This window comes from Sarcophilus harrisii, chromosome 1 (genome assembly GCF_902635505.1).
Source record: "Sarcophilus harrisii chromosome 1, mSarHar1.11, whole genome shotgun sequence".
In the NCBI taxonomy this organism is placed as follows: Eukaryota; Metazoa; Chordata; class Mammalia; order Dasyuromorphia; family Dasyuridae; genus Sarcophilus; species Sarcophilus harrisii.
The window spans coordinates 201614619-201639285 of NC_045426.1; the positions used below are offsets into that span (position 1 = coordinate 201614619).

Below are 24667 nucleotides of genomic sequence, written 5' to 3' on the forward strand. Positions count from 1 at the left end.
CTAATCTACTTCATTTCATTGAAATTTTTATTTATTAAATTTATTATTTTTATTTTATTAAATGTATTACACAAATATTTTCAAGTACCAAATGTTCAAGACACTGTATTAAAACTTGACATGTAAAGATACAATATAGGCTCTGCTTAATAGATCTACATGAAGTTTAATGGAAAATAATGTTATTATTTCTTCAAGGTAATGCAGTATGATAGTTTAAAAAATTTGGAGAAAAATAGCATGCCTAAAAAAAAAAAACTAGATTTCTAGAAAGACTATTAGCAAAGCTCCATTTTACAAGTAAAAATTTGAAATGAAACTAGAAAGGATTACTTTGTCTTCTAGAAGGATGATATTGGAGAGTCATTTCAGTTGATTCTGAAGTCTAAAATAGGAAAAACTATTTCATAAAATAATCATGTCATTCATTAGCAACAGGAGGAAAATAAACAACAGAAGCATACTAATTAGCTATTTAAGATACAACTATATGTAGTAGTTCCTTACTTTAAAATATGGAACAAAAATATCTCAGATTGCTAGATTTGGACATGATTGCTAGATTTGGAACAGTTACTAGCTAAAATTATAATACTGATCAGTTAAGGATTAGAAAAAGGTACTTCTGAATAATTTAATCTCCTCTGAAATGGCTTTATGTTTAATCAATTGTTAACATTTATTTATCTTGCTCAAATAGATATTTGTCAATTTTTTTAATATCAAAGATGATGAATTTCTAAGTAAGTCTACTACCACAAAAAAATTCAATAGTGTCAGAGAATATTACTTTTTTTATAATATTTTTGTTTTTTTCTTCAGTTACATACCAAGAAAAATTTTAGCATTTATTTTTACAAGACTTTCGAGTTCCAAATTTTTCTTCCTCCCCTCTTCTGAAGATGGTAGGCATTTGATATAGTTTATACATGTGCTATCATGTAAAACTTATTTATATATTAATCACAATTGTGAGAGAAGAAAAATCAAAAGAAAAAAAAAACAGAAGAAAGAAAAAGTAAGTGAAAAAATTCTTTGATCTGTAATCAGAGTACCTCAGTTCTTTATCTAGTTATGGATAGCAATTTTCTTCATGTATCCTTTGTACTTGTCTTAACAATTGTATTGCTGAGAAGAGCTGAGTCAATCATAATTGATCATTACACACTATTGCTGATGCGGTGTACAATGTTTTACTGGTTCTGCTCATTTCATTCAACATAAGTTTATAAAAATCTTTCCATGTTTTTTGAAATCTGCCTGTTCACTTATTTCTTATTGCATTCCAATACTATACTTGTTGAGTCATTCTCCAATTGATGGGCATCCCCTCAGTTTCCAGTATTTTACCACCATGAAAAAGACTTCTACATACATTTTTGCACATGTAGATCTTTTACCTTTTTATGGTCTCTTTGAGGTAGATGCATGATATTACTGGATTAAAAAGTATGAACAATTTGATTACCCTTTGGGCATAGTTCCAAATTGCTCTCCAAAATGGTTGGATCAGTTAACAACTAACTCCAGCAAAAATGCATTAATATCCTAATTTTCCCATGTCTTCTCCAACATTTATCATATTTCTTTTTTGTCATATTAGCCAATCAGATAGATTTGGGGTGGTACTTCAGTGTTGTTTTCATTGGCATTTCTCTTATCAAAAATAATTTAGAGCACTTCTTCATATACTTCTAGCTATGTTTGATTTCTTCATCTGAAAACTCTCTGTTCATACCTTTTGACCATTTATCAACTGAAGAATGGCTTGTATTCTTGTAAATTTGGCTCTGTTTTTTATATAAATGAGAAGTGGGGCTTTTATCAGAGGCACTTGCTATAGACTTTCTCAGCTTTTTGCTTTCATTGGTTTTGTTTAAACAAAATATTTTAATTTAATATAATCAAAATTATTTTGCATTTCTTAATGCTTTTATCTCAATGCTTAATGTCAAAAATATTTTCCTTTTCCCATAGATCTGATAAGTAGACTTTTCCTTGCTCTTCTAATTTGCTTATGGTGTCTAATAATTTACTTAGTTTCTTTCTTTTTATTTTGTGGTTAGATTTATCAAGTTCTGAGAGGAGAGATAATATCCCCCATTAGTATTGCTATCTAGTGCTTCCTAAAATTCACTTCCCTCTTTTAAGAATTTGTATCCTATCCACTTGATGCATATGTTTAGTATTAAAATTGTTTCATTGTTTAGGGTATATTTTAACAAGTAGTTTCCTTCCTTATTTCTTTCAATTAGGCTTATTTTTGCTTTTATTTTTCTGAGATTAGGATTGCTAACCTTGCTTTTTTTTTTTTTTTTTTTTAAACTTTAGCTGAAGCATAATCTATTTAGCTCCAGTCACTTATCTTTGCTCTGTGGTCATCTCTCTACTTCAAATGTCTTTATTATAGACAATATATTATAAGATTCTGGTTTTGATCCATTCTGCTATCTACCTCGATTTTATGAAAAAATTCATCCAATTCACATTCACAGTTATAATTAGTACCAGTGTATTTCCCTTCCATTCTATTTTTCTACTTATTTGTCCTCTCACCCTTTCCTTCCTCACCAATGTTTTGCTTCCATCTACATCCTTCCTTGATATGCCTTTCTTTATGTCAATCCTCAATACCCCCTTTATTTAATTTCCTCTTTTCCTACTTCCTTTTTAGATAAGAGAGATTTGTAAATTCAGCAAATTGTGTATATTATTCTCTTTTTGAGCCAATATTGGTAATAGTAAAAATTCTAGTGAAGCTCAACTATATTAGGTCTTTCACGATATATTTAATTGATATTTTAAATGCTAATTCTACCTAAATTGGTCTACTTTTTCAGTGCCATATCAATCAAGCTACCAAAAATTATTTTATAGAACTAGAAAAAATAATAATAAAATCCATGTGGAAGAACAAAAGGTCAAAAATATCAAGGGAATTAATGAAAAAAAAATACAAAGGATGGTGGCTTAGCAGTATCAAAACTAAAACTATATTATAAAGTAGCACTCATCAAAACCACATGATCCTGGCTAAGAAATAGAATGGTAGATTAGTAGATGCATTAAATAAACATGACACAATAATCAAGGTCTATAGTAATCTAGCATTTGATAAATTTCCAAACTCTAGCTTCTGGAATAAGAACTCACTATTTGACAAAAATTGCTGGAGAAATTGGAAAATAATGTCAGAAACTTGGCATAAACCTACATCTCATACCCCATACCAAAATAAGGTCAAAATTGATGCTTGATTTGGGCACAAAGGATGATACCATAAACAAATTAGGAGAGCAAGGGTATTTTACCTATCAGATCTTTGGAGAAGGGAGGAATTTGTGACCAAAGAAGAACTAGAGAACATTATGAAAGGCAAAATGGACAACTTTGGTTACATTAAATTTGAAAGGTTTCTTGTACAAATATAACCAACAGAAACAATTTGATTAAAAGGGAAATGCAAAACTAAGGAAATTTTTTTACAGCCAGTGTTTCTGATTAAAGGTCTCATTTCTAAAATGAATAAAGATCTGTGTCCAACTTATAAGAATACAAGTTATTCCCCAGCGGATAAATGTTCAAAGAACAACAGACAATTTTCAGATAACAGAATTAAAGCCTTTTGTGGTCATATGAAAAAATGCTCTAAATCATTACTGATCAGAGAAATGCAAATTAAAACAACTCTGAGATACCACTTCACATGTGTCAGATTGTCTAAGATGACAGGAAAAGATAATGAAAAATGTTAGAGGGATGTAGTAAAACTGGAACACTAATACATTGTTGGTGGAGTTGTGAAATGACTCAACTGTTCTAGAGAGCAATTTGGAACTGTGCCTAAAGAATTACCCAGCTGTGCATATCGTTTTACCCAGCAGTGCCATTATTGGGTCTATATCTCAAGGAAATCATAAAAGAGAGAAAAGGCCCCAAATGTACAAAAACATTTGTAGTAGCTTTTTTTTTTTTTTTTTTTTTTTTGGCTTTGTAGCAAACTGGAAAATGAGGAAATGCCTATCAGTTGGGGAATGGCTGAAAAAAGGGGGAATTATGAAAATAATGGAATATTGTTCTATAAGAAATGAAGAAGCTGTTTTTAGAAAGGCCTGGAAAGATTTACACAAACTGATGCTGAGCAAAACAAGGAGAACCAGGAATAAATCGTATACAGTAACAGCAAGAATGTGCAATGATCAGCTATGAATGAATTGATTTTTCTCAGTAGTTCAGTGATCCAAAGCAATCCCAATAGACTTTGGACAGAAAACACCATCTGCAAAGAGAAAAAGAACTAAGGAGACTGAATGTAAATCAACACATACTATGTTCACTTCTGTTTTCTGTGTGTGTGTGTGTTTATCTCTTCCATGGTTTTCCCCTTTTGCTCTGATTTTTCTTTCACAGTGTGTGATTACCTGAAATTTTTCTCACTAAGGGTTGGAGCAGAAGTAGCTTTTTAAACTTCTCTGTATTCTTCTAAGTATGAACCAAAATCTTTTTGGTTTCCATGGTATGATTAGATTCTTTCTCCTTTGCTTATTTATTTTTATTATTTTTAGTACCTTTTTATAGTCAATTCCTAGCCTCATTATGGAGGGAGGAGGGGGTAAATATCGTGCTTCAGGTTCTTCTTAATATTTATTTCTTAGCTATGTCTCCATGGCTGACCTTAGTCACCCATCTTTGCCATGGGGCATTCTTAGGATTCCAGCCATGCTGTCACTACCAGTATTTATGCTTCCTCCTCTGCTTCGAAACCAAAGCCAGAGACTCCACACTCCCCTGAGTACGTAGAGCCAGTAGAATTCTCACCACTAGACTACTCACTTCTCCTGAAGTAAGCTCACTTCTCAGCCACATGTGGGACTACATATGGTCAGCACATCTGAGCCTGCCATCTAGTGATATCAGCGGGTCCTTTAGTCTTCCACTACTAACTGTCTCTCCCTCACACTGTTTGTGAGATTAAAGTTCCTGAATTTGAAGCTACTCCAGGTGCTCCCAGAGCTTGTTGTTTGTTGATTCAGCAGTTTTCCTGGTGATGTTTTCACTTCAGAGGGGCCAAATTTCTGCCCTTAGAAGTTGTCTCCTTTAATGTCCATTCAAGTTGTCTTAGAACAGCTGCTTTACCCTTATTTTTATTTCTTCTGCCATTCAAAGGTCTCTTTGAAACAATATTTTACCTCATTTGTGGGAAAATTTTGGAAAGTCCAGCATTTCCTCTTTTATTTCATTATTTTCTCAGAATTTTTCTAATTTTTTAATTTTAATCTTTTTAGTTAATATTTTATTTTTCCCAATTATATGTAAAACCATTTTAATGTTTGTTTTTTAAAACTTTGAGTTCCACTTTATGTTCCTTCTTTCCTTCCCAATCCTAGCCCCCACATCTAGAAAGCACATGTAAAGTTAGGCAAAACATAAAAATTTACATAAAAGTCATGTTGCAAAAGAAAACAGATCTTTCCCAGGAGGAAAAAAAAAAATCCTCAAGAAAAATAAGATAAAAAAGAAAATTTTGATTCAATCTGTATTCAGACACAATCAGTTCTTTTTCTGGGTATGGATAGCATTTTTCATCATAAATCCTTCAGAGTATTCTTGGATCATTGAATTACTAAGAAGAGAGAAATCATTCAGGGCTGATTATCTTATAATATTGTTATTACTTTTAACATAGTACATTTCACTTTGCATGAGCTTATGAAAGTCTTTCCAGATTTTTCTGAGACCATCTTGCTCCTCATTTCTTTGGTTTTGGGGGACTTTGGGGTTTTTTTTGTTTTGTTTTGTTTTGTTTTTGGCTAGGCAATTGAGGCTAAATGACTTGCCCTGGGTCACACAGCTAGGAAGTGTTAAGGTCAGATTTGAACTCAGGTGCTATTGACTCCAAGGCAGATTCTCTATCCACTGTGCCATCTAGCTGCCCTTGTTCATTATTTCTTATAGAACAATAGCATTCCATCATAATCACATATCACAATTTATTTATCCATTCTCCAATTCATGGGCATCCCCTCAACTTCCAATTCTTTGTCCCAAGAGAAGAGCTGCTATAACTATTTTTGTACATTTAATTCCTTTTCTTTTAAAAACAATCTCTTTTGGGATTCATGCCTAATAGTGGTTTTCTTAGGTCAAAAGATAGCTATGATTTTATAACACCTTGGCTACAAATTGCTCTATAGTATGATTGAATAAGTTCACAATACCATGAACAATCAATATCTAATTTTTCCCACATTCCTTTCAAGATTTGACATCTCCCCCTTCTGGCCCATCAGCTAATTTGACATATGAGGTAGTAGTTCTGAATTGCCTCAACTTGCATGTTTCCAGTCAATAGTGTTAGAGTATTTTTAATATGGCTATAGATAACTTAATTAGTTCATCTGAAAACTCATCATATATTTTGATAATTTATCAACTAGGGAATGGTTCTTATTTTATTTTATTTTTTTTATAAATCTGACTCAGTCTCCGATACATTTGAGTAATGAGACCTTCATTACAGAAATGTGCTTCAATTTTTTTTTCAAATTACTACTACTAACTCCATCCCTCCTCCATTAATTATATTCTCTTTTCTTTTGACCCTGTCCCTCCTCAGAAGTGTTTTCCTTCTCCTTTCTCCTCCACTATGCCCTCTCTCCTATCACCCTCCCCCCTTCTTGTATCCTTCTCCTCTTCTACTTCCCTGGATGGTAAGATAGATTCCAAGTCCCAGTTGAGCATATATGTTATTTCCTCTTTGAACCAATTCTTATGAGAGTAAGGTTCATTCATACCCCCTACCCTCTTCCTCTTCCCTTCCATTGTAAAAGCTTTTTCTTGACTCTTTTATGGCAAATAATTTACCCTATCCCACTTCTCCCTTTTCCTTTCGCCTAGGACATTCTTCTATCACCCTTTAATTTTATTTATTTTTTTGATATTATCCCTTCATATACAGCTAACAACTGTGCCCTCTGTCTATATAAACTTCAGCTGCCCTGGTACTGAGAAAGTTCTGAGTTGCAAGAATCATCTTCCCATGTAGGAATGTAAACAGATAAACCTTATTAAATTCCTTATGTTTTCGCTTTTCTGATTAAGCCTTATGTTTCTTCTGAGTTCTGAATTTGAAAGTCAAGTATTCTATTCAACTCTGGTCTCTTCATCATGAATGCTTGAAAGTCCTCTATTTCATTAAAATTCCACCTTTTCCCCTGAAGGATTATACTCAGTTTTGCTGGGTAGGTGATTCTTCTAGTTCCTTTGCTCTTCAGAATATCATTTTTCAAATCCTCAAATAATATAAAAGCTATTAAATCTGCCTACCATAATTGAATTATTTCTTTAAAGATGCTTGCAGTATTTTCTCCTTGACCTGGGAGTTCCAGAATTTGCCTCTAATATTCCTGGGAGTTTTCATCTTAGGATTTCTTTCAGGAGGTGATCAGTAGATTCTTTAAATTTCCATTTTATGTTATGGTTCTAAAATATTATGACAATTTTTCTTGATAATATTTTGAAAAATTATGTCTAGGCTCTTTTTTTGATTGTGGCTTTCAGGTGTTTGATAATTTTTGAGTTATTTCTTCTTGATCAATTTACCAGATTAATTGTTTTTTCAATGAGATTTTTTACATTGTTTTCTTTTTTTTTCTATTCTTTTGTTTGATTGTTTCTTATTCTACCATGAAATCCATTAGCTTCCATTTGCTCAATTCTTACTTTTAAGGAATTATTTTCCTCAGTGACCTTTTGTACCTCTTTTTTCCATTTGGCCAATTTTGATTTTTAAGGCTTTCTTTTCCTCATTGTTTTTTTGTTCTTCCTTTTATATCACTCTCATTTCTCTTCCCAATTTTTCTTCTACCTCTCTTTATTTTCAAAATCTCTTTTGAGTTCTTCCATGGCCTAACACCAATTTTTATTTTCTTGGAGACTTTGGTTATAGGAGCTTTGATTTTGTTGTCTTTTTTTAAGAATGTGTTTTGATCTTCCTTGGCACCACAGTAGTTTTCTATGATCAGAATCTTTTCCCCAGCTTATTACTTGACTTGTAACTCTTTGTTAAAAATAGTGCTCTGTTCCCAGGGTGGAAGGTACAATGTCCAAACTTCAAGCATTTTAAATGGCTATTTTCAGAGATTCTTCTGGAGTCCTGTAAGTTTTCAATTCTTCCAAGGTGGTATTATCCAAAGAGAAGTATATTCCTCTCTTGGTCTGTGCTCTGCTCTGTGTATGACCACAAGCACTCTTTTCTGCCATGGAATTGTGAGGAGGGTACCAATCCACTGTGGCTGTAAATTCTAATATACCCCTCCTTGCTCTGGCATTGTGAGCCAGGATAGCATCCCAGATCTGAGTATGGGCAAAGCTTCTCAAAACCTCTGATTTTCTGAGAACAGGGCTTTGCTGGCATGGTCTGCACCAGATTGTGCTATACTCCCACCCTGGTGCAACAGACCTTTTCTACTGACCTTCTAAGTTATCTTCAGCTGAAAAGTGTTTCAATCTGTCTTTTTGTGGGTTCTGATGATCTAAACATTTTTTAGAGTTATTTAAAAGTATTTGGAGGGATTTTGGGGGAGAGGTCAGGTGAATCCCTGCTTTTACTCCACCATCTTGGCTCCCTTCCTTCCCCTTTGTTACTTTTAATTGATCTTAAAATTACAATTTTTCAGAGACTGTAGACTTTCAAGACTCAGTCATACATTTTATATATGTGTGTGTATATGAATGCATGTATGTTTATGTATATAGATGCATATATACATATATGACATTCAAAAAATGTTACCATTTCAGAATTATGATCATTAAATGGTATTTTCCCAAAAGAAAATAATCTGTTATGATAAATTCTGAACCTAATTTTTTCATTTACTCCTCTTGTAATGTCTAAATTATTATCTGGATAATACCAGTGGATGACTTCTTTAGGTTATCCATTTGTCCATTAAAATACATGGCATAGTCTGGATAACAGTCATTTTCATCTGCTTGTTTTTGTGCTGTGTGACCAATTAAGGCAATTTTTTTTGAATTATTATAGATTTCATTTTGAAGACTATACAATGATCTAGGTTTGCCTATATTGAAGTAATATTCACAATCTACCTTTGGATTAAAAAAAGAAAGAAAATTAACTATGATGAGATTCCATTTACCTGTTCAATACATAAATAAGAAAATAAGGTAGTATTTTGTTTCCTAATCTCTGGAAAACATTTCTCTTATGATATAGAGGTATGGGGGTTTTCTTTCCAATGATAATTATATCAAGAGGACAGAAATGGGCTAATCTTATGTAATTTTAAATTTATAACTTCTATAGTTTTGTGTCTTGACAACCATAATATGTAATCACAGAATGTAACTGTCATTTGGAGTTACAAAGATAAGAACACAGGATCTAGCACATAGTAAATACTTAATGAATTTTTAATTTATTGAATAAATAAAGTATAATACCATTTTTTATGTGACTTAAATAACCTACATAGAAGACCCACTTGCAGATATTTTGTTATGCAAAAAAGGGGAAAAACATAGAATTCTTAATTTTTATCTTCATTTACAAACAAATAATATATGTTTGAAATTATTGTATATATTAACCTATAAGAATTAGAAAGCAAAATATGAGGTGAAACAATCAATAATCTTGATGAGACTGATGAGGTTTAGGTTTTGGGGTTCCCTTTCAGGGAACCAAATGATGAGGTCTAGATTTAGGGAACCAAAATGAGATTAGGGTTCCTGGTGATCAGGGAGTTAAATGATAAGGTCTAGTGGCAGATTTGGGGTTCAGGGAACCAAATGGAGAGGTTTGATTCTCCTACACCCCTTTGGGATTCCGTGCAAGTGTAGGGAGTTTTGTGGAACCTCCTTCTGGAGGCTCAGAGATTCTCTGTAAAGGAATTTACAAATCCAAAAACCTAGATTGATAAAAGAGACTTATAGGGATTGGGAAATAAGGTTAGAAACCCCAACAGAGAGGCATAAAGTCTTGTTAGGGAAATAGGTGAGGGAATTGGAGAGAGCAACACTGGAAGAATTATTCCAGGGGGCAGAGGTTTCCATGGCATAGAATGGCATAGCCTAGCATGGCATAGCCTGGCATGTCAGGACCTCTCTGCAAAGAAATTGGCTCTTTTATAATAGGAGTTTTGGTTACAAGCAAAGGCGGGGCTAGGCTACTGGGTGGAGTTTCAAGTTGGCTCTTTATCTACAAGCTGGATTTCAGCTTGAGTTGGAATTTTAGAATTGAATAGATCTTCACTTGAATGGGGTTGTAATTCTTTTATCTTGGGACTGAACCAACCCCACCTAGATAACAGAATGAAGCTGTTTATCTTGTTTCCCTTGGGTGGGGTCCCTCACTGAGGCAGAATTGAAGATTTTCACCTTCAAAGAGTGTTAGAGAGTTTCAAGGTCCCTTCTTCAAGACCATTTTAATGTAATATTGCTTGGCACAAAAACGAGGGAGAGAAGAACAAAATATGAAGAAAATCAAAAGCCCAGTTGCGGAAGCCTTGAATGTGAATTTAAGACATTTAAGTTTTATTCTAGAAGTAAGTTTTATTCTAGAAGTAACTTTTAAGCAAGGTAGTAATGTAAGTAGATCTGTGCATTTTAAGATTACCTTGGAAACAATATGAAGGATGGAATGGAAGAAACAGAGAATGAAATAGAGGAAGCCAGTTAGAGCCATTTTACATTGTTTAGATGAGAAAAAAATCACAGCTTGCATTATAGAGGTAGAAAAGACAATAAAATGGACCATTCACATAGTTCAAAGTAAAGTCTATAGGTTTTAGTAACTACATATGAGATGTAAGAGAATATCACAAATGATTGAAATTTTGAGCAGATTTTTTGGGGAATAAAAGTACTAAGCTCAGTTGTTTTTAAGGCAATTAAATAAATAATAGCCAGAGGGAAATATCTAGCACAAATAAGTGAAATCCTGAGTCAGAATCAGATTTGAATAGCCCAACTAACCATACCCAGGGGAGAACAAGAAGAGAAACATTTTGGTTTGCTTCTATTTACATAGTCATAAGTACTTGTGATAACAAATGGTACCTGCTAAAGCAGTCATGTTGAATTCCATATAAATAAATAAACTTGGCCAGAATTTCACTCATCTTTTCCTTCACAGTTAAATCTTTTCTCATCTATGGACACCAAACAATTTTTATTTCACTATATCTGGGATACAAAAATCACAAAGAAAAAAATATGAAAATCAGTAAGTATCTCCATTATTTTTCTCTTATTAATCAAAACATTTCTACAATTGCATGTATTAAAAACTGCTAGAATTTAATTAGAGAAAAAAATTAATTATATAAGTGGCATAATAAAAACAGTTCAATGATGTATTCTCTTTGGCATTTTAAGACCTCAATAAATTTAAAACATTATATTATGATTTTAACATTGAAATATTACCTCAATATCTTATCTTTTACATAGACTTTCAATGTTAGTGCCATAAAAGAAATTAAACTTCTTTTCCTTTGTATACATTTCTTTTGATATTCAGCATACAAATTGAAAGTATTTCTATGCAGATTTAATGAAGCATAGTTGAGACCATTATTTAGATAATTCGAGCCAAAAGAAAATGAACTTTTGCCTCAGTTGTATGAATACTTAAAATAAAAATGGTGTTTATGGTGTTCTGGTGTATATTCAAAATAAAAATGGTTTCTAAAACTCCTTGAAGGAGAAAATCTCCTTCAACTCTGCCTCAGTGAGGAACCCCACCTGAGGGAAACAAGACAAACAGTTTTATTCTGTTATCTAGCAAAAGAATTCCAATCCTATTGAATTAAAGAAACTCATTGAATTCTATTCAAATTCCAGCTCAAGCTGAAACCCAGCTAGTAGATGAGCCAACTTGGGACTCCACCCATGAGCCCCCTTCAGCTTGTAGCCAAAGCTCCTATTATAAAAAAGCCACACTAAAATCCTGTCTTTGCAGAGGTTCTAAACATGCCAGGCTATGCCATGCTACACTAAGTAGGCCTCTGCCCACTGGAATAATATTCTTTCTAGTGCCACCCTCTCTTTACCCTCATCTATTTCCCTAACAAGACTTTATGCCTCTCTGTCAGGATTTCTAACCTTACTTCCCAATCCCTATAATAAACCTTTTTTTTCATTTTTATCATTCTAGGCTTTTAGGTTTGTAAATTTCTTTACAGAGAATCTCTGCACCACCAGAAGGGAGTTCTCCAAAACTCCCTCCCCTTGTGCTGAATCCCAAGGGATTGCAGGGGAGCCAAACCTCTCCATTTGGTTCCCTGAACCCTGAACCTGCCACTAGACCTTATCATTTAACTCCCTGACCACCAGAAACCCTAATCTTATTTTGGTTCCCTAAATCTAGATCTTATCATTTGGTTCCCTATGAGAGGGAACCGCAAAACCTAAACCTCATCAATTTAACTATTATGTAGATAATTGTGTCAGTTTTCTACTTAACATGCATGTATTTAGACACATTTGACATGTGTCTAATATTGATAGAGTGAAAGCAGAACTTTCCAAATTAAAGAAAGGAATAAAAGAGTGCTGGGAGGGTGGTGCAGTAGATCAGAAAATTCCAAGCTCTCTTGATTTCCCTTACAAACAAGACAAAAATAGCACCTCGGGACAAATGTAAAGTGAGTAAAAATAAACAAGAAATGGGACAAAACAGTGATGCTCCTGTAATAATTGGAAAAGATTCAAAGAAAGATACAGGATGGAGGTTTGACCTGTGTGAAGCATAAATACCTCCAGAACAGCTCCAGGGGAAAAGCAAGCTGGAAGCTCTGGGACTAGCTGATTTGAAAGGTAGCCTCAGACCCACTCACAAGAATTTTGGAACCAGCTTTGTTATGTGTGAATAGGAGAAGGAATAGAAAATACTTGTCAACAGTTTCTGATGACTGAAAATATTCTGATGAATATTATTCAAAATGCAATAATGAATACTTTTCATGAGAACAATGACTATTCTAATCCTCCCATTTTATAGATACATAAATATGAAGAATATTAAGACTATATTTGAGATACTAATGAAATAGAATATTGTCACAAGATAATGGTCCCCTGCTGTTTAATGAAATACCAAGTCAAAGACTTCCATTTTCAGAGCAGAAGACATTAATACCATGATAGTGTTTTATTACAGTGATTTTATTACTATTAAGTCAAATGAGCATATAGATCTAATAAATTCATTTAATGAGTACTGGTATGGTAAACAAAGTGGTTTTTTATTATTATAAATGTATTGCTTTTGAGGAGGCAATTTAATAATGAAAATAATATAGGTATTTTAGAAGACAGAATTTCTCATAATAAATTTCTTTTAAAATTTCTGGCTGGCTAAAAGTTTTTTTTTCCTTTAAGTGAATAATATTTACCATTATATTATTCATTTATTCAACAAAATCAAAACTTCCATACAAAGAATGGGAAAGGATTATATAAAAAACATGAATTTTATTATATTTACATTTTTCCTATTCACAAGTACTTTTTAAAAAGTGAGTCTTTAAAATTTAGCACATACCACGGGATATATAAATAACAATTATATAGAAATTTATTTATTGTTTTATGTAATTATATATAATATGTATTAAATTAAAATTCATTACATTATTATATAATAATAATATAGTCATTTGATGATATTATGATTGACAGACTCAAAAATTCTGAACAATATTCTGGCTAATATTATAAGTACTAATTCTGAACTTACTATCAGCCAAAACATGAGACTGAAAATAATTATTTGGACAGAATAGCACAATCACACAAAAGAAGTTTGAATAGTTTGGGAAGTTTAAAATGCCTTACAAAAGAATTATTAAGGGAAAATCCCATTTGATTGAATAAATATTATTATATCATGAGATGATATATAATAGAAACATGGAAAGACTAATATTGATTTATTTAGAACAGGGTGAGTTTATACCATATATCCAAGTGTGTATTTGTGTATGTGTGTGTGTGTATAACAGAGTGAGCAGTTTATATAATGAGCACAATAATGTAGAAAAAAAACTTTGATTTCAAAATGAAGGAACAAAAAGAAATTATTATTGAAAAATTTAAAATACATATAAAACAAGTTCAGAATACAACACAATCAAGTACTATGTTAAATTTAAAATGCACTTTTAATAAAGGAATTATGTCAATATAATAGAATTCGTGTGTGTGTGTGTGTGTGTGTGTGTGTGTGTGTTCCTTAACCATTCATTGATTGGAAATTTTCATTTTGTTGATATTTGTTCAAGTTCATAACAGTAAAGACAATTATGGAGAAAAAACTTCAGAACTTTAATCATGGCCATTTCTTTTCAGAGAGATGATAGATGAGAGATAAATAATAAAATATACATTTTTCAGAAAGAGAGTATGTTGATTTTTTTTTTTTGCTTGAATATATTTACTTATTAATTACGGGGGAGGACTTCTATTTAGGGAAAGTATAGAAAGTTCCTGGATAATGATAATGGTGCAAAAAAGAAGAAAGAATATTTAAAAATCACACATGAAAGAAGATAATTCAGAATAAGTCACAGACAAGCCAGGCAATTTTATTATTATTGTGTTATTTTAAATGTTAACTTTAAAACTAAACACAAGAAAAGATGCTTTTTCAGATGAAAAGAGAAGGGAAACATTGCTCTCACTGTATGTGTTATGTCTTCCATCTTTTGCTGAGTACAGTATGTCCCCTAAGGGAAAGCAACAAGGTGTCTGACAAAGTGCCTTCCATTTGTGCCATTTGCAACTCAAATGCCTTCTGCTAGTATTTCTTATTTCATTCCTATCTCATATGAGGTAACCTTAATACATATGAAAGCTAAGCCTCCCCCTGTTTGAGTGATCCCATTCCAGCCCATTTCATTTCCTCCATCTTCCATTCAAGTGCCAAAATTATTTTCCTAAAGTACAGACCCAGTCTCTTAAACTGGCTTTATTCTGGCTTCCTATTACCTGGCATTCAAAGTCCTTCATACCAAAGGCCCCTCCTATTTTTCCAGTCTTTATACCTTACTTCTGCCATTCTTCCAATAGGTTGCTGCTTCTGTCATTTATACTCTGTCACTTAGTGATAGTATCTCCCTGTCCACTGATTCATTTCCTACCACCTACAAAAATTCCCATGTGTCCTGATTCTAGGAAAAAAAATTTCCTTCATACCTTTCAACATTATTTAGACTTTTTGCACTATTCTTCCCCCCCCCCTTTTTTTTCTCATCCCACCGCAGATGAAAATATCCAGTGAGACACCAATGAATGGGGGAAAGAATTGGATTGGGAGTGAGAAGATCCAAAACTTTGTCCTGGATTTATTATCTTAAACTACTTTTAGTTTTTGTTCCCTCATCTATAAAATAAGGAAGTCAGATTAGATGATCTATATGATTTCTTCTAGCTCCAAGACTCTAAATTTTATAGCTATGATTTACTTTCTTTCATTTATTTGGCACAGGAAATTTATTTGTTCACTATATGAATCTCTTTCAGATCTAACCAAAACTTAATATTTTCTAATTCTATTTCAATACTTATCTTACTCTGTCAAGTGGTAGAATTAAGTTAATCAAATTCCTGATTACCCCTGTATAGTTACAATCACACAATTTTTTTTTTCAGGAGAGATAGAAGATTTTTATATGATATCCCTCTCCATCAACTTCTTATCTCACCCCCTAAAAAACAATTCTTTTTGTGGGTTGGGGAGAACAGTTATGTCAAGTATTGGGATACTTTTTTTGGTTGTGCTAAGACTGCATCCTTACTGATCTACTCACCTTGAGCTGTTAGTTCAAAGAGAAGATAGTGAGATGGCCTTTTAAGAACAAAAATAACAAAATATTTCCTAATAACCTGAGCATACTTTCCTACAACTATATCCAACATTAGTGGGAAAAGTGGGCATTCATAATATATTACTCCAATACAGAAGTATATACATAGGGATATAAGGGAAACATTCTTTGTTTTCTTTTAATTCATGCTGCTCCCCTTTTTCACATTATGTTTCCTGGCCAGCTTACCTAGTTGGGCTTTGTGGACCTGCAGCTAACCTCAAAGCAAGTATTTATTCTCAGCTAACAGAATTCCTCTGGTTTTATGCCTTCACCAGCTGGGCCTTTTTGGTGTGGTGAATAGCGTCACTGCAAGACAACATAGTCAATGTGAATAGAGAGAAAAAAGAAAAAAAGAAATCTTTTCTCTTTTGATAATCAAGAAACATTTTCCTTTCAATTATTGGGTTCTTTTTCCACAAATGGCTTTCTTAATGTGTTTCAAAATTCATAGTTCTTAGAACATTCTTCAGCCTTAACTGAAAGTACTCCACTTTTTAAAAGATCACCAGAAGTATGTCAGATCATTAGGACTTCTAATAACATCAAACATGTTATAATGGAGAGAATGCTGGATGTTGAAATAGGAAGACCTGGATTTGAATCCTGTTTTAGACATAAGTAGTATAATTCTGAGAATATTAATCCTCAGCTTCTTCAATTTCAAAATGAGGAAACTAGATTTATGAACTCTGAATTCCCCTCAAGTCCTACCATGATTTTAGAAAAATCTCACCTCTCATAAATTGGTAGCAAAATATAGACACTTGGCATTTCAGTAAAAAATTTAACACACTGTTGTCCCTGTTAACTTAAATGGAAGGAGAAGATAGGAATAGAAATCATTTGAACATAGGTGCTCTGATCAACTCCTCTCATTACTTTTACTTTAGAAATATATCATTAATTACCTGAGCATTGTTATCTACAAAATTTTATGTTTATTTTTCTTCACATATATGAAATTCATGTTACCCACCTCAATAGAGAGGCTAAGAGTTTCTGTTTTCCCTTCTTGAAATTTTCCTTTGTGTGTGTGTGTGTGTGATATGATGTGGAAAAGAAGGAAAGAAATTGTCCTAGAAATAAAAAGTAAGGTAGAGATTAAGTGCACTATTTAGAACATGCATTTTAAGTATTGTCTATGGTGCTATTATGATATAATAAGTATTTTCCCTGTTTATCTCTTCTAATCAAGTCTATTTTTGTATTGGCTTATCAGAGACCATGATTGCTGCTCTTGCTTTTGAGAATTCATCTGAGACATAATAGATTTTGCTGAAGTATCTTATTTTTAACTCTGTATACATCTTTATATTTCAAATGTGTTTCTGATAACATTTTATTGGATTCTGCTCTCTAATCCACTCTCCTATACTATTCAGTACCTATTATAGCTTGGATAAATCACAATTTCTCTAAGCCTGTTGGAGTTTAAAGTAGATGACACTTATTGCTTCTTTAAGTTCTAAATCTTGTGATCCTAAACCATATAATTCCTTCAGGAATTAGGAACATAAAGAAACTTAATTTGACGTAATAGTTAGAGTATATCGTCCTTTAGAATAAGGATAATTTCATTTTTTGTATTTGTACCCACTAGGTATTTAATAAATATGTATGACTTCTTTGTAGAATACTAGACAAATCATGCTGAAATTCATATGGAAAATGATGTTTATATATATATATATATATATATATATATATATATATGTATTAAGTCACAGAGTTAGAATAGTTTTCTTCATAGGAAAGAAAAACTGAAATGAACAATGGCTACTATAGAATTTTTGACTATATGTAATATAAACTTCAAAGTTCACTTAAATAAGATTCTTCAGAAATGGAGGAAATTATAAAACAAACTCTCATTACTTTAAAGGTGAACCAATTTAACAATCCAATATAACAAAAGTGAGCAACAGATTATTTAAGAACCCTCCTCCAAGAGACACAATCTGTTGCTTACAAGAAACATCTCAAAAACAAAGATAAAAACAGAATAAAAATAAAGAATTGACAATTCATCAGATGAATAAAAAAAAAACCCGGAATTATAGTTATACTATCAGACAATGCAAAAACAAACATTAACAGCATAAATGGAAATAAATAAATGAAATTACGCTGAAAGAGCCATAAACAACAAAGCAATATTAATATTAAATTTATAAATTTCAAATGTTATCATATCTAAGTTCACAATGGAAAAAATTATAAAAAGATATAATAGTGAGAGAGAATAATGTGCTTTTTCCAGTTTTGAATGAATCTAACAAAAAAGGAAATACAAATTGAACAAATTATTGAAAAAACTAAAGCTAAAAACTTTAATAAATATCCAAATAGTTCTGCTAAAATAATTCTATATTTCTCAGTACTACCATGGAATCTTGACAAAAATTAGTCCTATGTTTGGACTCAGAGCTATTGAAAAATAAATATGAAAAGGCACTACAATTATATATATCCTATTATAAAAGTGTTTACATAATTAAATTACTTATATAAGCGTATATATGCGATTATAATAGTGAACAACTTATTTTCAGACCACAAAAAAATAATAAACAGACCTAGGAGCAAAAAGAAAAAAAATGAACCCAAATGGAAACTTAACAATGCAATTCTAAATAACAAATAGGTCAAAGAACAAATTTTATAAACAATAATTATATGAAATAACATTTCAAAATTTGAATTACAAAAAATAACAATAAAATGAAATAACACTTCAAAATTTCTGACAAGTAAATAAAGTAGACCTCTGAGAGAAGAATTATTTCCATAAAAATATAACATTAACAGAATAGAAAAGTTAAGAGGTAGTGAAAAATAATCATTTACAAAATTAAAATTCAAAAAAATAAATCCAAAATAGACACAAAAGGAGGTATTTTACAAAAGTAGAGAAGTAGATGAATTGGAAATCAAAAAGACTGTATAACTAATAAAACTAGAAGGTAGTTCTTTGCAACAACTGACAAAACTGAAAAACATTTAACCAATCTGATTAAAAAGAAAAGGAAGTTAAATCAACAAAATAGAAAATGACCCTGGTGAAATCATATCAAAATCAGAAGGAAAAAAAAAAAGAATTATCAGAATTTACTATTCAGTCATATGCTATCAAAATTGAGAACACAAAAGAAATGAATACTTACAAAAATATAAAATATTTAAATAACTGAGGGTCAAATAGACATATTCAACAATTTAATCTCAGAAAAAGAAGTAGATCTATGGAACTATATAAAAAGCACAGTGGATAGAACTCAGGACTTGGAGTGAATAAGAAGAGTTTTAAACTGGCCTTGGACATGTGATTCTAAGTGAGTCATTTAATTTTGACCTCAGTTTCATATGCAGAATGAGGACAATGATAGCTCCTAACCTTCCACAATATTCATTTATAAAGCATTGAGCAGTTACTAGCTTATAGTGGGTGCTTAATAAATGAGATTTGGGGTAAGGGCAAGAGATATTTTTTTGGTTCTAATGGTTCTAGTCAATTCAAAATATAACTCTTTCAAAGTTCTAGAGAACAGTTAATATAAATACTTCACAAATTATTCTCAAACGATAAGAAAGAAAAAGTATCAGACTCCTTTTTAGAGATATACACTTTATACCAATACCTAAATTAGGGAAGGACTGAACAAAGAACTTTAGGCCATTGCTATTAATGAATTTTGATTCAATATTTTAAAATAAAATCATTTGAAACAGACTATAATAAGTAATTTGAGAAAGCATCCATTATCATGAAATTAGATTTATACCAAGGATTCTGTTTCAACTTAAAAATATAATATACATAATGATATTAAAAATAAAAACCTTCAGAGATTTTCTCAGTGGCTGTAGACAAAGTCTTTTACAAAATACAATTATCATTTATAGTAAAAGAAATAAAAAAAAAAAAACCCAAAACTAAAATAACCCAAACCTGCAAAGTACAGGCATAGAAAAATCTGTATTTAATAAAAGCATCTCAAGTATCTATCTAAAAGTAAAAGCAAGTATCATATGCAATGAGGCTAAATGAGCTTTCTCAGTAAATTCAGGTGTAAAGCAAGGATGTATATTTTCCCCTTTTTTATTTGATATATTTTTAGAAATGCTAGTAATTCAATAAGAAAAAGACAAAGGAATTAAAGATGTAAAGATAGGAAAAGAGGAAATTAAAAACCTTCTTTGTTGATGACAATTTTTTTTAAGAAAATCAACAACTATACATGTATCTAAAGCCAAAAAAAAAATTCCAAAATAGAGAAAAATCAAAATCAAGTCAAAATTTATTATTAAACTAAATATTTATTAAATATTTCCTATGTAATAAACATGCTAGATGCTGAGAATGAAAATACAAAAAGCAAAAAGATAGGTAGCCCTGTCTTCAAGGAGCTTACATTCTAATGGGAGAAACTGGCAACTGAAGAAAAGAAGAATAAGAAGGATTTGCAGTCTTCTGATTTCCAAATTATAAATGCTCACACTGAAAGTTTAACAATCAACCCTCCAGTGGCATTAATACACTTCTGACTAAAAGCAACCTCAGACCTCTAACATTTTATTTTTAATAAATAATAATATATTTTAACAAATAATAATAATGAAATAGGAGGGGAAGATCACTTATGAAGTAAAGAAACTGGCCACTGAACCTAGGACACTATCAACAAATGCACTACTCTTTTCTCTGTATCATGCTAGTACTGATATTATGCTTTTAAGGAACAGAAGAAAAGGATAGAGAAAACAAAATCTATTGATATTTTGCCATCTTGCTCTTCCCTTCATAAGCAGAATTGACTAGCCTCTGAAAATTAGCCTGGGAACATTCTTATGCCAGGTTACAATTTCTTATTGTAATTTACTTCTATAATTAGGCCAAAGAAAATCCCATCCATTCTAGGGTAGTTTAATCCTACGTGAAGGGGTAACTGTCCTTATATGAATTTAAAAGATTTTTTTTTGTAGGCTTATCTCTTCTCAGCAGATCAATTATGAGGCAAACCTTTGTGATGCAAGTTCAGTGAACAAAGATTTGAAGAGAATCCTATCAAACCTTTAGACAGTAGAATTCCAGAAATTGGTTAAGTCTATGGTGGTATGGCTAGTTATGCTAAATAGTTTGTAAGGTAGCTGTGTATTTTTATAGGAATGAAAAAGGAGCAGTATGATTAAGTTTCCAGGGGATACTCAAGCTTCCCTATATAAGTAGAACTTTGTGTACAAGTTTTGAGAACAAGATTTTGTGAATTCGGATTTTATTATTAAGATCAGTTTTGAAGATGTTCAATTGTAAGTTAAATAGGAAGTATATGATTAATTAAGACAATGCTCACTATTTTGGATATGAAGTACATCACAAAATATGAAGAAAATATTAGAAGTCCTTGAAAGATACGGCTTTATATTTTGTTTTTTTTCTAAATACCTCTCATGTTATTTCTCTAGAAGTAAGGTATTAATGCATTATGATGAACTTCTTTTTTTTATTTCCTTTTTTTTTTATTATAACTTTTTATTGACAGAACATATGCCTAGGTATTTTTTACAACATTATCCCTTGCACTCACTTCTGTTCTGACTTTTCCCTTCCCTCCTTCCACTCCCTCCCCCAGATGGCAAGCAATCTTATACATGTTAAATATATCACAGTATATCCTAGATACAATATATGTGTGCAGAACCAAAGAGTTTTCTTGTTGCACAGGAAGAATTGGATTCAGAAGATAAAAATAATCTGGGAAGAAAAACAAAAAATACAGTTCCCAGTGTTCTTTCTTTGGGTGCAGCTGCTTCTGCCCATCATTGATCAATTGGAACTGAATTAGATCTTCTCTTTGTCGAAGATATCCACTTCCATCAGAATACATACTCATACAGTATAGTTGTTGAAGTATATAATGATCTCCTGGTTCTGCTCATTTCGCTTAGCCTCAGTTCATGTAAGTCTCTCCAAGCCTTTCTGTATTCATCCTGCTGGTCATTTCTTACAGAACAATAATATTCCATAACATGCCTATATCACAATTTGACGAAGTTTAGCCACATAATAACAAAGCAGTAATCAGGGAACATGTGAAACTACAAATAAGTCAACCTAAATTCAGATGTGATATCTGACCATAAGACCCAAGTTCCTTTTCTCTGTGATAGGATGTGTAATACATAAGTAAAATAAATAAAATACAAGGCAAATAAAATTAGTGATGGTTCAGTAACTTATTACTCACTGTTTTATCTGCCTGGAATTTCTTGACACAATTCCATGTCTTGCTCCTTATCTGTCCTTCTACAAAGAGAATGTAGGGATAAAGTTAGCAAAGTCAATTGAATTCTGGACTTGGCATTGATTTCAGATACTTATTAGCTAGGTGACACTGGGTAAATCATTCAAACATGGTTTCTTCATTTCTAAAAAAAGATAATAATGATGATAGTTAATAGCATATACTTTCCAGAACTGATGTTAAGATAAAATGTGATGGTTTTGTAACACAGCTTGCACATCTTTAAATACTAAAAAAAGTGTTATTAAAGAAATTCATCATTTCTCTGTATTTCTGTGGTATGTTAAATTTCATTTTGCAGTATCTTACTTAGTCCTGTACTTCTTTAACATTTTGAAGCAGTGAGTATGTGTGTATGTATGTGTATAATCTTATAAAACAGCACATTTGAAAAGATGATGGAATTGATGATTTCAATGCAAACAAAATCCTTTCAATTATAAAAAGAATCAAGAAACAATAACATTCCCTTTTATAATTAAAAACAATTAGCTCTCATGCCTATTTATGACTAAAATTATTTTTAGACCATCAGATTCTGTAACGTTACAAAAAGATGATGGAGGAAAAAAGCTATAGAAAAAGCACTATAGAAAAACAATCATAAATCTTAAATAAGGAAAACTTTAAAAAGATAAATAAATCAAGAAGGAAGGAAAATGTCGATTCTATAAAAACAAGCAAAATATAACTAACATTATAATAGAAACTAGATTTTATTAAGGGGAAAACTAAAAAAATACCCTGGGAATATAAAGTTTTTAAAAATCAAATAAATTTGGGGAAAACTAATATAGAAGCCAGGCAGAAAATCAGTAAAAAGAAATTTAGAAAAAGTGAATCAAGTGGGTCCCTAGGAAATTAGAAAGTGAATTAAACATTTTTAATTTATGAAGTTAAACAAAACTTAGAATTGCTACCTCTAAAAGGCACTACAACTCTTGTACTAAAGTGTATTTTATGCTTGAAAACTTCCCAGAACATCCTCATTTCATACATGATTGACAGTAGAAAATTTTCCTGATTTATATAACAATAATGCACTTTTAGGTTCAGGGGATATGGCCTGCTAGACCCTCTCTCTCTCTCCATTCAAAGTCCATCTCTTATTTCTGTCCATTCAGGGACTGGGTTCAGTCTTAGGGGAATTTAACTTCCAAAGAGAATATTTAGTATTTTACCATTGTCTCTGACTTTTTTCATTCCCACCTTTAAGATCCAGGGAAAATTCTTTAAAACTTAGGGCTCATGTCCCCAAAAAAGAGAAGTGGAAAAGTATTCAATGTATGGTACAAATCATATATTAGCATAGTGCTTTATTTCTTCCATATATAATGCTGCACAAAAGTACATTGATAAAAGATATAAAATAGTATGCAGTAAATTATCACTACTGTTATATTTTCCCAGGTGGTTAAGATCTAAATTTTTAAAACACAGAGAAATTTGTGGGACTGATGAATAGTCATTTTCTGTTTTTAACTTATCTCTTCATTGTCAAAACAATTTCCCCCAAGCTCATGGGTGATGCAGTAGATGCAGTCTTGAACCTGAAGTCAAGGAGGCCTGAATTCAAAGCCAGTTTCAGACACTTCTTATCTCTCTGATCCTAGACAAATCATGATCTTTGTTTGCCTCAATTTTTCTCAGCTGTAAATTGGAAATAATAAAAACACCTACCTCACAGGATTATTGTGAGAATAAAATAATATTTATAAAAGGTTTAGCATAATAGGAGTACAGCAAATTATTAACAAATATATATTCCCTTTTCATTCTTCTACTCATGTCTTCTGGTAAGCCTAGACATGAACTGAACTCCTTCTCTTTGTTACTAGTTGTCCTCTATGATGAAGAAACCTCCTCTTCTGCCAGTCAACTTCAGTGAAATGATCCAGAATCTCTGAATATCTAAAATTCACAAAGTTGCCTCTAAAACTGAATACTTTCTCTTCTGGTTTTGCAATTTAATTCCCTATACTGAAAAAGAAATAAAACAGAAGCATCACATATGAGCTCAAGGCCTAGGATCAGGTTTGCTTACCCCATATGTGTCTTTAATTACTATATATATGCAGTTTTCTTTAGATAGGCTCAGGAAAGGGAGCCAACCCTGTCTTTATCCCTACAGGAAATGCTTAAAGATCTCTTCTAAGCTTAGGAGAAGAATTTAAGGTGGAATGGCTCCATTTTAAAGGTTCTTTTAGTCAGCAGTCCTTCCTGATCAATAGCTGAATTATTTCATCATCTCAAAATACCAAGTCTTTCAGTTCTGAGCCCTTGTTGTTCACAGACATTGTTTAAGGAATTATAGTATATGATCCATGGGATAGTCCCTGCAGCCCCAACCTAGAGTGTACTGCTCAACTTATTCCTTTGTAAAATGAAGCAGACTAGACTACCTTTAAGATCTCCTTTAACCCCCAAATGATTACATTTTATTGTATGAATTTATGAATGGGATTA

The 24667-nt window shown here is 31.8% G+C and overlaps 1 protein-coding gene across 3 annotated transcripts in view; it reads left to right on the forward strand.

Annotated features, from left to right (window-relative positions):
• The window catches only part of TMEM232 (transmembrane protein 232), a 190657-nt gene that overhangs the window by 133643 nt on the left and 32347 nt on the right, over positions 1 to 24667 (forward strand). Inside the window, exon 14 of one of the 3 annotated variants that reach the window (XR_004234190.1) lies at positions 11162 to 11251. The exons of the other annotated variants lie outside the window; for them this stretch is intronic. The gene's annotated coding sequence lies outside the window, so the exon portion shown is untranslated. The remainder of the gene's footprint in view (positions 1 to 11161; positions 11252 to 24667) is intronic. 3 annotated transcript variants of the gene reach the window in all.